This window comes from Cervus elaphus, chromosome 25 (genome assembly GCF_910594005.1).
Source record: "Cervus elaphus chromosome 25, mCerEla1.1, whole genome shotgun sequence".
In the NCBI taxonomy this organism is placed as follows: domain Eukaryota; kingdom Metazoa; phylum Chordata; class Mammalia; order Artiodactyla; family Cervidae; genus Cervus; species Cervus elaphus.
The window spans coordinates 55,042,522-55,056,311 of record NC_057839.1 but is presented as its reverse complement, the minus strand read 5'-3'; positions in this window follow the sequence as shown (position 1 = coordinate 55,056,311).

Genomic DNA, 13,790 nt, shown 5'->3' with positions numbered 1-13,790 from the left:
AGAATACCCAATTGTGGATGGGACTGGTGATAGAAGCAAGGTCCGATGCTGTAAAGAGCAATATTGCATAGGAACCTGGAATGTTAGGTCCATGAATCAAAGTAAATTGGAAGTGGTCAACCAGGAGATGGCAAGAGTGAATGTCAACATTCTTGGAATCAGCAAACTCAAATGGACTGGAATGGGTGAATTTAACTCAGATGACCATTATATCTACTACTGTGGGCAGGAATCCCTTAGAAGAAATGGAGTAGCCATCACAGTCAACAAAAGAGTCCGAAATGCAGTACTTGGATGCAATCTCAAAAAAGACAGAATGATCTCTGTTCATTTCCAAGACAAACCATTCAATATCATGGTAATCCAGGCCTATGCCCCAACCAGTAATGCTGAAGAAGCTGAAGTTGAATGGTTCTATGAAACCTACAAGACCTTTTATTTTTTATTTTTTTACTACAAGACCTTTTAGAACTAACACCCAAAAAAGACGTCCTTTTCATTATAGGGGACTGGAATGCAAAAGTAGGAAGTCAAGAAACACCTGGAGTAACAGGCAAATTTGGCCTTGGAGTATGGAATGAAGCAGGGCAAAGGCTAATAGAGTTTTGCCAAGAGAACGCACTGGTCATAGCAAACACCCTCTTCCAACAACACAAGAGAAGACTCTACACATCAACATCACCAGATGGGCAACACCAAAATCAGATTGATTATATTCTTTGCAGCCAAAGATGGAGAAGCTCTATACAGTCAGCAAAAATAAGACCTGGAGCTGGCTGTGGCTCAGATCATGAACTCCTTATTGCCAAATTCAGACTTAAACTGAAGAGAGTAGGGATAACCACTAGACCATTCAGGTATGACCTAAATCAAATCCCTTATGAATATACAGTGGAAGTGAGAAATAGATTTAAGGGACTAGATCTGATAGACAGAGAACCTGATGAACTATCGACGGAGGTTTGTGACATTGTACAGGAGACAGGGATCAAGATCATCCCCGTGGAAAAGAAATGCAAAAAGGCAAAATGGTTGTCTGAGGAGGCCTTATAAATAGCTGTGAAAGGAAGTGAAGCAAAAAGCAAAGGAGAAAAGGAAAGATATTCCCATTTGAATGCAGAGTTCCAAAGAATAGCAAGGAGAGATAAGAAAGACTTCCTCAGTGATCAGTGCAAAGAAATAGAGGAAAACAACAAAATGGGAAAGACTAGATATCTCTTCAAGAAAATTAGAGATACCAAGGGAACGTTTCATGCAAAAATGGGCTCAATAAAGGACATAAATCATATGGACCTAAGAGAAGCAGAAGATATTAAGAAGAGGTGGCAAGAATACACAGAAGAACTGTACAAAAAAGATCTTCACGACCCAGATAATCAAATGGTGTGATCACTCACCTAGAGCCAGACATTCTGAAATGTGAAGTCAAGTGGGCTTTAGATAGCATCACTATGAACAAAGCTAGTGGAGGTGATGGAATTTCAGTTGAGCTAATTCAAATCTTGAATGATGATGCTGTGAAAGTGCTGCACTCAATATGCCAGCAAATTTGGAAAACTCAGCAGTGGCCACAGGACTGGAAAAGGTCAGTTTTCATTCCAATCCCAAAGAAAGGCAATCCCAAAGAAAGGCAATCCCAAAGAATGCTCAAACTACCGCACAATTGCCCTCATCTCACACGCCAGTAAGGTAATGCTCAAAATTCTTCAAGCCAGGCTTCAGCAATACGTGAACCAAGAACTTCCAGATGTTCAAGCTGGTTTTAGAAAAGGCAGAGGAACCAGAGATCAAATTGCCAATATCCGCTGGATCATCGAAAAAGCAAGAGAGTTCCAGAAAAACATCTATTTCTGCTTTATTGAATAAGCAAAAGCCTTCGACTGTGTGGATCAAAATAAACTGGAAAATTCTGAAGCAGATGTGAATACCAGACCACCTGACCTGTCTCTTGAGAAACCTGTATGCAGGTCAGGAAGCAACAGTTATAACTGGACATGGAACAACAGACTGGTTCCAAATAGGAAAAGGAGTATGTCAAGGCTGTATATTGTCACCCTGCTTATTTAACTTATATGCAGAGTACATCATGAGAAATGCTGGGCTGAATGAAGCACAAGCTGGAAGGAATCAAGATAGCCAGGAGAAATATCAATAACCTCAGATATGCAGATGACACCACCCTTATGGCAGAAAGTGAAGAGGAACTAAAAAGCCTCTTGATGGAAGTGAAAGAAGAGAGTGAAAAAGTTGGCTTAAAGCTCAACATTCAGAAAACTAAGATCATGGCATCTGGTCCCATCAACTCATGGGAAATAGATGGGGAGACAGTGGAAACAGTGGCAGACTTTATTTTGGGGGCTCCAAAATCACTGCAGATGGTGACTGCAGCCATGAAATTAAAAGATGCTTACTCCTTGGAAGGAAAGTTATGACCAACCTAGACAGCATATTAAAAAGCAGAGACATTACTTTGCCAACAAAGGCCCAGACGGTCCAGGCTATGGTTTTTCCAGTGGTCATGTATGGATGTGAGAGTTGGACTGTGAAGATAGCTGAGCACTGAAAAATTGATGCTTTTGAACTGTGGTGTTGGAGAAGACTCTTGAGAGTCCCTTGGACTGCAAGGAGATCCAAGCAGTCCATACTGAAGGAGATCAGTCCTGGGTGTTCATTGGAAGGACTGATGCTGAAGCTGAAACTCCAATACTTTGGCCACGTCGTGGGAAGAGTTGACTCATTGGAAAAGACCTTGATGCTGGGAGGGATTGGGGGCAGGAGGAGAAGGGGACAACAGAGGATGAGATGGCTGGATGACATCATCGACTCGATGGGCATGAATTTGAGCAAACTCCAGGAGTTTGTGATGGAGAGGGAGGCCTGGCGTGCTGTGATTCACGGGGTCGCAAAGAGTCGGACACAACTGAGCAACTGAACTGAACTGAACTGAACTGAACTGATGTATATATATAGTTTTACATTTTGCAAATCTGTAATTATTCCCCCATCTTTATATGTAATCACTCACTCCACTCTGCTTGTAGAGGCCTGCAAGTCGCTTTGATATTGTGTTGGTGACTCTGACTCACCAGAAACCTGTTTATTTCACTGGTAAAGTAATACATTTCCCTGACACCTTGACATGATACCCACTGTTTTCTTGTTTAACTTTATGAGATATGGTAGTGGATGGATGAAAAATTTTCTGGGAATTGTAATTCATCTTCATTACAAACCCAAGACTCTGACTGTATTTTGTTCTCCCTGTGTGTATGTGGGCTTTGTGTATGTGTTTACCCCAAATTGTTAGAATTTGTGAAAAATTTCTATAGCGATATGCTCTGGCTTTGAATATGTCTTTAAATTTCCCCCATTTTCTCTGGTGATACAAATTCCATACAGTTGACTGCCATTTTATGCTATTATCTTTACTAGTTATCAGTTTCCAGATACTGAAATTTTATGCCATTCTAAAAGTACAAATCAGAAATACTTCAAGTAGAACTAGATTTGGAGTTATTCCTTTTCATCAAAATTTCTCTAGTCATGTCATTCATAACCACCAATCCACTGACTCTTCTTATCATGTAATCTTGGGATGGCTGCCATCATTGTCATTTTGGAAACTTATAGCTTTACTAGTTAGCTTGCTTAATCCATGAATATAATAAATTTCAGCTAGATTGGTTATATATTAACATAATTTATTTAATGGAAAATTAAATCAAAATGTCAAAGTATTATACAAGGAAAAGATGCATTCTAGATAAGGGCATTTTAAATATATAAATCCATTAATAAAATATGCTTTGCTATATATATATATATATATATATATATATATATATATATGGTAAGCATCATAGAAATTTAATATTTTGACAGAAACTAACATTTCTGATGAGTGTCGCTTCAATTTGAATGTACTGATGGATGAAAAATATAAACATTTTTTTCCATTACTGGTTGGTAAGGTATTATTTTACTTTATTTTCCTCCTTTATTGTGTTTGGGCTTTTCTGTATTAAAAAAGCTGATGGAAAAAGGGGTATAACATATAGAAGTAGGTAGAATCCATAGATTTTTTTCAAGAACTATGTAGATATGTTTTAAGGATAAATACTAGAGTGGGTTGCCATTTCCTTCTCTAGGGGATCTTTCTGACCCAAGAATCAAACACTAGTCTCCTGAATTGTAGGCAGATTCTTTACCATCTGAGCCACTAGGGAAGCCCAAGGATAAATAAGTGCCAGAAAATAAAGAACTCTAATAATGTGTCTGAAAATCCTTTGCAAAGATACTAAACAAAGGCCTTAGATCATTCCAAACACTAGTCCACTATCACAGTAACCAAGAGATTCTAATTAATTCCCTTAGAAAAATGTATAGAGATCAAAGCCAGGTAAAGTTGCACACCAGTGACTTTTGCTTGGATGAAAAAAATAATACATACAACTTTGCACCTCATTGTGTATGGACACAATACATTTCTTACTCTTATAGTTTATTTTGTATTTGCAAATGTTTGTACAACTCAGATCAGAAAGAAGAGCTGCCAAATATTTAACATGTAAGTTTAAAATAAAAATATACTGACAAGATAACTGAAGATACATCAGTTATCATTAAAATGTTGAAGGAGAAACCAAACAGTGATTTTGCAGCAAAAGGACAAAGCATATAAAATATTGCTATGAGCAAGAAATGAAATTTTACACATCAAAAATCATTCTATATTAAAGTATGAATTTAATTTATTTCTAATAAATATGCACCTGTGGCTAGGGAAAATAACAAGCTGATTCTAAAGATCTTGTGGAAACACAGGTAAACTATGAATGATGAGAAGAAATAGTAATGATTATAATGAGAAGAAGAAGACAGTGATGGACACTAGATGTAAAAGATATGATAGTATACTATAAATTATATATTTACATTTGTAATATAAGTGATAAAAGTTGCTTCAAGAACATAAAACTTCTGAAAATATAAACAGATTTAGCATGAAAATATATGACTTCAAATCAGTAGAGGTGGGGTGATTTGTATAATAAATGATTTGTAGCAAAATTAACTAATCAAAAATAATAAAGATAAAACAATAAAGCGCTTTTTATCTCCTGCATCCAAATAAGTTGCATTTGGATCAGTATCTAAATGAATGCTATTGAATGGTAACATTAGAAAGGATAGAATACACATGCAATTACTTTAAGAATACATTCAGAATTAGAAAGGATTATTTTATTAAAAATTCCCAAAAGTCTTACAAAATAAGAATAAATATACCTGCTATATAAATACACGATATTCTGCAAAGGAAAATTCTAACTCACCACTAACAAATTTTAAAAAATAGTATCAAAATAGGGGGAAATGTGTACACTACTTGTCATGGGGAAAAAAATGACTTAAAATTTAGTTTAAATTTTCTTTAAAGTAGAAATAGTACAAATAATTAAAAAGTGACATTTGATAGAAGAAAAAGACAGTAAACTCAATTAATTGAAAAAGGAAGTAAAATGTCTCTTCAAACATATACAAAGATTTCTAATATCAAAGTAAAATAAATGTAAAAAAATGTTTTTCACTTATTTGTAATGGTCAGAAAATATAACACACTTTACTGGTGAGGCTTTGAGAAAATGTATTTCCTCATGAGAATTCTATCAAAAGAAATCAGATAATATCCATCTATTTAAATTGATTGCTTTTGATCATAACATTTCAACTTATCTATTATCCGAGAGATACAGTCAGATATGTGAAGAAATACACTTAAGTACATAGTATTAATTTTAAAGTTGGTAGTAGTAACACCATTGGTTAAGATTGAAGGGCAAGTTGATGAATGGTTTTTCTTAATTATTATTTACCTGTGCAATGAGACACAAAGGTCTTTTAAAAAAATTAAGGCCATATCTTATCAAATAATAAGAAATATTTTTGCCCTTTACTGTAAATAAAGGTAAAAGCAAGGAACAGGATAACATATATATGGTATGCTGCTCTTTATGCAAAAATCAAAAAGAGACAGCTCAGGTTTCTTCCTTTTCTTATGAAAGTGAAGTGAAAGTGAAAGTCGCTCAGTCATGTCCGACTCTTTGCAACCCCATGGACTATACAGTTCATGGAATTCTCCAGGCCAGAATACTAGAGAGGTTAGACTTTCCCTTCTCCAGGGGATCTTCCCAACCCAGGGATTGCACCCAGGTCTCCCACATGGCAGACAGATTCTTTACCAACAGGGAAGCCCTTACTTCCTTTCCTTATGAGGACAATAATTCCTTAATGAGGTTCCCATCTGCATGATATAATCTAAACCTATGTAGCTCTCAGAGGCCCCGTCTCCAGATACCATCACAGTGGGGATAATTGATTCAACATTGAGCAGAGTTCATAATAGCCTATAATACATTTGAAAGATACTCAAAATACTTAATGGTGTTTGCTTCCAGCCCAGTGAACTTGGAGAATAGTAGTGGTCATGGGAGGGGAATGTATAACTCGCAAACTCTTCCATATAATTGAAATTTTGTAGAATACTTTTGCCACCACTACATAAGATATTATTACTACTAAAATAATAATAGTGATAGTAATAAGTGAAGCTCAAAATGACCTAAATTAAAAGCAGGATTAAAAGAATACAAGGGTCCAGAAATTCATAAATGGAAGAATTTATATATATACATCATTTGCCAGTCATCCCAGGTACATATGTTCATTCTTGAAATAAGCACCTAATTCCAAATAATTCATGTGGACACAGACTTATAATGTTCTTTCAAAGTGTTTAAATAGGTATATTTTCCAATATTCATTAAAAAAAAAAAAAAAAACTACAAGGAATAGAAAAAGGGGACCAAATAGAGAAGAGAGAGTCACAACTCAAATTCAGGGAGAGAAACAGAGCGAAGACTGGTCAATGTGTCCTGACGGCACTGGTAGCAGCATCTCAGCTCCATCTTCAGTGCGTTTGCTTAGGAAAAACCTCCCCACCTCTTTTGTACTAAGACCTCTTCTTGTCTGATGACAAATAATCTCCTCATTTAAAAAAAAATTTAGCTCCATATTATTTTTCTGACTTGCATACAATGAAAGCATCCCAACTAGTATGTATCAATTATGCAAATAATTTTACAGCTGCTGGAATGAAATGTTAATTTTATGTAAGATATTAGGGTGAAACAAAGAAAATCGAAAGTTGAGGTACTTATAGAATATGATTATACATATTTATTTATTAAAATCAGGGCAGTTATCGTTGTTCAATCCAATTATGTATTTATCGGCATGCTCTATCATACTAACTCGTAAACTACTTAAGTACAAGATTCACATTCATGTCATCTGCAAACAGCGAGACTTTCATTTGAACTCTGTGGGAGAAGGTGAGGGTGGGATGTTTCGAAAGAACAGCATGTATATTATCTATGGTGAAACAGATCACCAGCCCAGGTGGGATGCATGAGACAAGTGCTCGGGCCTGGTGCACTGGGAAGACCCAGAGGAATCGGGTGGAGAGGGAGGTGGGAGGGGGGATCGGGATGGGGAATACATGTAAATCTATGGCTGATTCATATCAATGTATGACAAAACCCACTGAAATGTTGTGAAGTAATTAGCCTCCAACTAATAAAAAAAAAAAAAAAGACATAATGACAGAGGAAAAAAAAAAAAGATTCACATTCACTCTGTTTTCATGTGACACATATGCGTATCAGTGTGGCATTGTGTGGGCACATTTATATACATAAAGTGAATAAATGCTTCAATAATAATGCACTTGTTTCATAAATTTGGGTTCTTTTTAGTGATGCAAAAAAAAAAAAAGCAGTCTATAAGTAAGCAGAAATGCTTACTTTTGTGAATTTGTGTGAACATCTAACATAATTTATTGATCATTATAATTTATGCTGACAGATAAATACATTTATATATTATTTTCCAGAAAATGTACACACTCATACAACACACACATGAATGTTATTTAATATTATGAATTCTGTATATATTTTATATAAAATTATAATAAACTTATCAAAGCTAGCTGATAATTATAAGAAGTTAATACTAAACTGCTTCAGGAGAGGATGTGTTTCATTCATAGCTTCAAGCCATAATACTTCCAAGCTTGAACTATTCTGCCTGCATATTTCTCCCTTAGTGCACATGGCACTTGGTGCACTTTAAATGGAACAGGGAAACAAATGGCTCATTTTTCTGTTGAAATTCAAGGCAATTTTTCCAAATAAACTTTTGCAAAATTTCCATATCTTGAAATATTCTATAAGAAACAAGACAAATGGACAAGAATTAAGATCAAAGTCACCTCCAAAGATGTAAGGTTCAGTCTGTGTAAAGAGCTGAGTAAGGATGTCTTGGAGATTCTGCTATATTTTTATCCATATAATGATCTTGGCACAGCCATAAATCTATCATTACTATCCCTTGACCTGTCCTAAAAATGAAATATTGCTTCTTATGATATAAAATGTCAATGTCACATATGGATGTCTAAATGAAGCAGAAAAGAAGTTCTATGGCACAACTTTAACGAAAATTAAAATTCCCTGGGTAACTTTTTTACTGACTTTTGTAATCTATTTTATTTCTTGTTAACTTACTTGTGTATATCAAAACCCTGCAATGAATTGTATACCAATATGTTATATGTAGAGATTGATATAGTAGATGGATAAAATAATATATTGATAAATTAACTGACTCTACTTATCCTAATGATAACATTTGGATGAACCTTGATTTGACAGTTTTAAGTAAATTAATATACCTGACACTAAATTTATAATGCTTACATCATAAATGTCTGTTTTTATTCAAATAAAACTCACATTACTCATTATACTAGGCTATCTTAGTTAATAGGTTTCTTCATGGAAGTTTCACATTCACTATTTCTATTAAAAAGTCTATTATGCTGTCATAACATTTTTCACACTAGTGCTTTTATACAGAAAATGGGATCTAAAGTAGACTGCAAATAAATGTTTTTGTGTGTGTGTGTGTTAAAATGCCTTTGAAAGTGAAAGTTGCTCAGTCATGTCTGAATCTTTGTGACCCCATGGACTATACAGTCTATGGAATTCTCTAGGCCAGAATACTGGAGTGGGTAGCCTTTCCCTTCTCCAGAGAATCTTCCCAATCCAGGGATTGAACCCAGGTCTCCAACTTTGCAGGTGGATTCTTTACCAGCTGAGCCATAAGGGAAGCCCAAAATGCCTTTAAGGTGAACTAATCATGAGGATTTGACAACTTTTTATGCAAATCTGTTTGCATTATGGTGTTAACTTATTAAAATGATGAATTATTATTATGAGGCATTTTAGTGAACATTTTTATTTCAATAAATTCAATTGTGCATTGTAACTATGAATGCGTAAAATGAAATCTGTTTCCTTACAAGTAAAGTCACTCATTTCTGTTTTCATTTTTGTGTGTGATTTTCTGTGTGTTCAGTTTTTCCCCATGGCTTTCTAAAGAACTTTTATTTTAGTAATAAGGAAAAAGAGCACTGTATAATGAGCAACACAAGAAAAATATGCACTATCATTTTTGTAGTTAAGAGTTGGATCATAAAGAAAGCTGAGCATTGAAGAAATTGATGCTTCCGAATTTTGGTGTTGGAAAAGACTCTTGAGAAAACCCTGGACTGTATGGAGATTAAATCAGTCAGTCCTAAAGGAAATCAACCCTGAATATTCATTGGAAGAACCCAGCTCCAATACTTTGCCCACCTGATGTGAAGAGCTGACTTGTTAGGAAAAAACCCTGATACTGGGAAAGATTGAAGGCAGGAGGAGAAGGGAGTGGTAGAGGATGAGATGATTAGATAGCATTGCTGACTCAGGGGGCATGAATTTGAGCAAACTCTTGGAGAAAGTGAAAGACAGAGGACCCTAGCATGCTGCAGTCCACGGGGTTGGCAAGTGAGCAACAACAAAATGAGTGAAAATAAAAAGATATATATTGCAATAAACAATGATGTCATTCTGTAGATGGCTGCACATTTATTGTGAATTGCTAACATTCATCTGAGCCATAAAATATTCCAGTTCAGAAGTCCCCTTTTCCTCTTACTCCTTTTCATAAAATCCACACTGTCAGTTCAATGCCACAATAATATAGTAATATAGTAATCCTTCTAATAAGAAGTAATGGATATGTCTTTGAAATAGTTGAAAAATAAAAATTGGAATAAAAGATAGTGATCCTGAAGAAAATTTATTAGTTAATTATTTTTAAAATTTTGAAACTATTTTTCTTTCCCTACTATCAGGCTGAAAAATGTATCTTCATCTCAATGATTGAATTGAATTTCTTTAAAGTGAAAAGCCTTACCTTCTTGGAGAATATAATGTGATGACACAAATAAACTGTGAGGGAGGGGTCTGGTATTACCTTCGAATAAGCCCTTCAGGAAATTAGGATTCACCATAAAGATGGAAAAATTATTTCTCCATTACATTATCTTAGGTTAGATTATCTATGTAAAGCTCTTGTGGTGTGGGTCATGGACCACTAGGATCAATATCACTTAAAGTTGATTTAAAAGTAAAAGTTCTCAGCCTTCTTCCAGACTTGCTGAATCTGAATCCCTGGCAGTGGGGTCCCAGTGCTTGTATTTATCTCTCCAGGTGATTCTTTTTCTCTAAAATTGGACCCTGGGATAAAAGTACATGTAAATGTTGGTTTCATTTGTTTAAGGAATTTCCACCAGAAGAAATCAGTAAAAGAGCATGGAAGACAGAATAGATTAGAGAAAGAAAGACACAAAGCAAAAAAGCATTTCAGGTGAAGTTTCAGCCTTAGCCTGGACCTGGGAAGAACTTGAATAAGAATTACACTTTATAGCTAGTCCCCTTGGGCGGTCTAACAAAGCGCCACCATTTACCTCTGCCCAGGCACCTTCAACTCTATGAATTCTTGGTGAAGCAGCTCCAGTAGCCCAAGTTCATTTCAGTTCAGCCACTCAGTTGTGTCCGACTCTTTGCAACCCCATGGACTGCAGCACGCCAGGCTTCCCAGAGCTGCTTCCCATCACTGCTCCCAGAGCTTGCTCAAACTCATGTCCATCCAGTCGGTAATGCTGTCCAACCATCTCATCCTCTGTTGTCCCCTTCTCCTCCTGCATTCAATCTTGCCCAGCATCAGCATCTTTTCCAATGAGTCAGCTCTTTGCATCAGGTGGCCAAAGTATTGGAGTTTCAGCTTCGGCATCAGTCCTTCCAATGAATATTCAGGACTGACTTCCTTTAGGATGGACTGGTTGGAAGGATCTCCTTGCAGTCCAAGGGACTCTCAAGAGTCTTCTCCAATACCACAGATCAAAAGCATCAATTCTTTGGCTCTCAGCTTTCTTTATAGTCCAACTCTCACATCCATACATGACTACTGGAAAAACCATAGCTTTGGCTAGGTGGACCTTTGTTGGCAAAGTAATGCCTCTGCTTTTTAATATGGTGTCTACGTTGGTCATAGGCTTTTTTTCCCAAGGAGCAAGCATCTTTTAATTTTATGGCTGCAGTCACCATCTGCAGTGGTTTTGGAGCCCAAGAAAATGAAGTCTGTCATTGTCTCCACTGTTTCCCCATCTATTTGCCATGAAGTGATGGGACTGGATGCCATGATCTTAGCTTTTTGAATGTTCAGCTTTAAGCCAACTTTTTCACTCTCTTCTTTCACTTTCATCAAGAGGCTCTTTAGTTCTTCTTCACTTTCTGCCATAAGGGTGATGTCATTTTTGTATCTGAGGTTATTGATATTTCTCCTGGCAATCTTGATTCCAGCTTGTGCTTCATCCAAGAGCAACCCTCTAATGAAGTATGAAGAATGAAGCCACTGGAAGTAAAGTACCCAGAACTTGACGTATGAGGGTGCAGAACTGGCAAAAACCACCCAAGGGACTACAATGGAAGAAATGATGGACTGGACTTGGACATATAGAGCTTTGAATCAAATCTTCACTGGGCCTTATTGCTTGCTTTTTAGTGCTGAATAAATTATGTGCTTATTTGAGCTCAAGTCCCAGCATTGCACCTGGAAAAATTGGGATAAGAATGTACCATAGTTTTAAAAACTTAAATAAGATAATGCATAGACAAGTAACTAAGCCGATAAACTCATGCATTGTCAGTATGTTTTAAACAGTGGGACTGAAATAGTTCAGATATATTTGTTTCCTCTGGAGGTTTCTAAATGATTTTCTTCTGTTAACTCAATATAACTTAAAAGTGGTACAGTTAAATAAGCTGGAAATATTGATATTTTCTCAAATATCAAAGAGCCCAGTTAAACCCATTTTAATATGAAGACAATTCTTATTGATCCATGATGTGACAACTCCATGTATTCTTTATATCAACAACATATTTAAATTATTGTTATATAGTCAATTAATAAACTTTCAAATGTAATTAAACTAGGTATAAAGAATATAGATATATAGCCTACTCAATATTTGCATTTTTGAGGAAACCACTATAAATAATAGCTCAAAATCACAAGACTGTTATTTTCTTTTGCTGTTCATATATTTTTTGTTGCTATCCACATGAGAAAACATTGTGGAATATGAACAGTAGAATCAATGTTTCATGAAAATAAATACATTTGTTTCATCAAAGATAATTCTAATCCTTTGCATGTGGAAGAAAAATTGCATGTCTCAAAGTTGCTATTATGTATCTACTAGCCTATAGCTTTTAGAAATATTAGATGTAGTTTTCTCCTATTCACAGATTATGAAATGAATTGTATTTTAAAAATTTACTAGAAATCATAATGTATAAGGAAATTGCAACCCACTCCAGTATTCTTGCCTAGAGAATCCTGTGGACAGAGGAGCCTGGTGGACTGCTGTCCATAGGGTCGCAGAGTTAGACACAACTGAAGCAATTTAGCATGCATGCATGCATTGGAGGAGGAAATGGCAACCCACTCCAGTGTTCTTGCCTGGAGAATCCCAGAGACAGAGGAGCCTGGTGGGCTGCCATCTATCGGATCGCAGAGTCAGACATGACTGAAGCAACTTAGCAGCAGCAGCAGCAGAAATCATAACGTTTTATAATATGTGAAATAATATGTCAATATTAAAGTTGTTTATAAACTTTAAATACATTATTATAGAAGGCTTTAAAAACAAAGCAAAGGAAAAATCTCAAAGGAAAATCTTGGCACATTTTTGCTCTCCTCTTGTGCAAAACGACACTCTAACACAGCCTATATATAAAAACTAATGCCTAGCTTGATTCAGTGTCACCACTGTCAAAACAATAATCCAGACACTATAGTCAAGTTTGCAAGGTAAATAATAATAAATATGCCATTTAATATTAAATATCAACATAAGATTTAATATAATAATAATTAAAGAGGAATATATTTGAGCATTCATTTCATCTAAAGTATTGTGTACACTGAATCAATTCGAAATGCAATTAGCCAAAAACACTGTACAGATAGATTTTTTTTTAAAGTAGCCAAGTGTTTTTTAAATCAAACATTCAAACATGTATATAGGCATCTGTGGTGCTGTTATCCATTTTGTGCTCCTAAGGACCCATTACAAACACCAGTTTAGGATTTGTGTATACATTTATTTGGCCACTTCTGAAAACTGACCTCTCTTGATACTCTAATAAGCAGCATAACTCACAGCAATTCTTTGAAGGCTAGGAATGAAATGGTACATGCTGACTCTAGCTCATGCATTATTTAGCATTTTTCATCCTAGCACATAAAGTCAGCATGTCTGAAGCAAATAA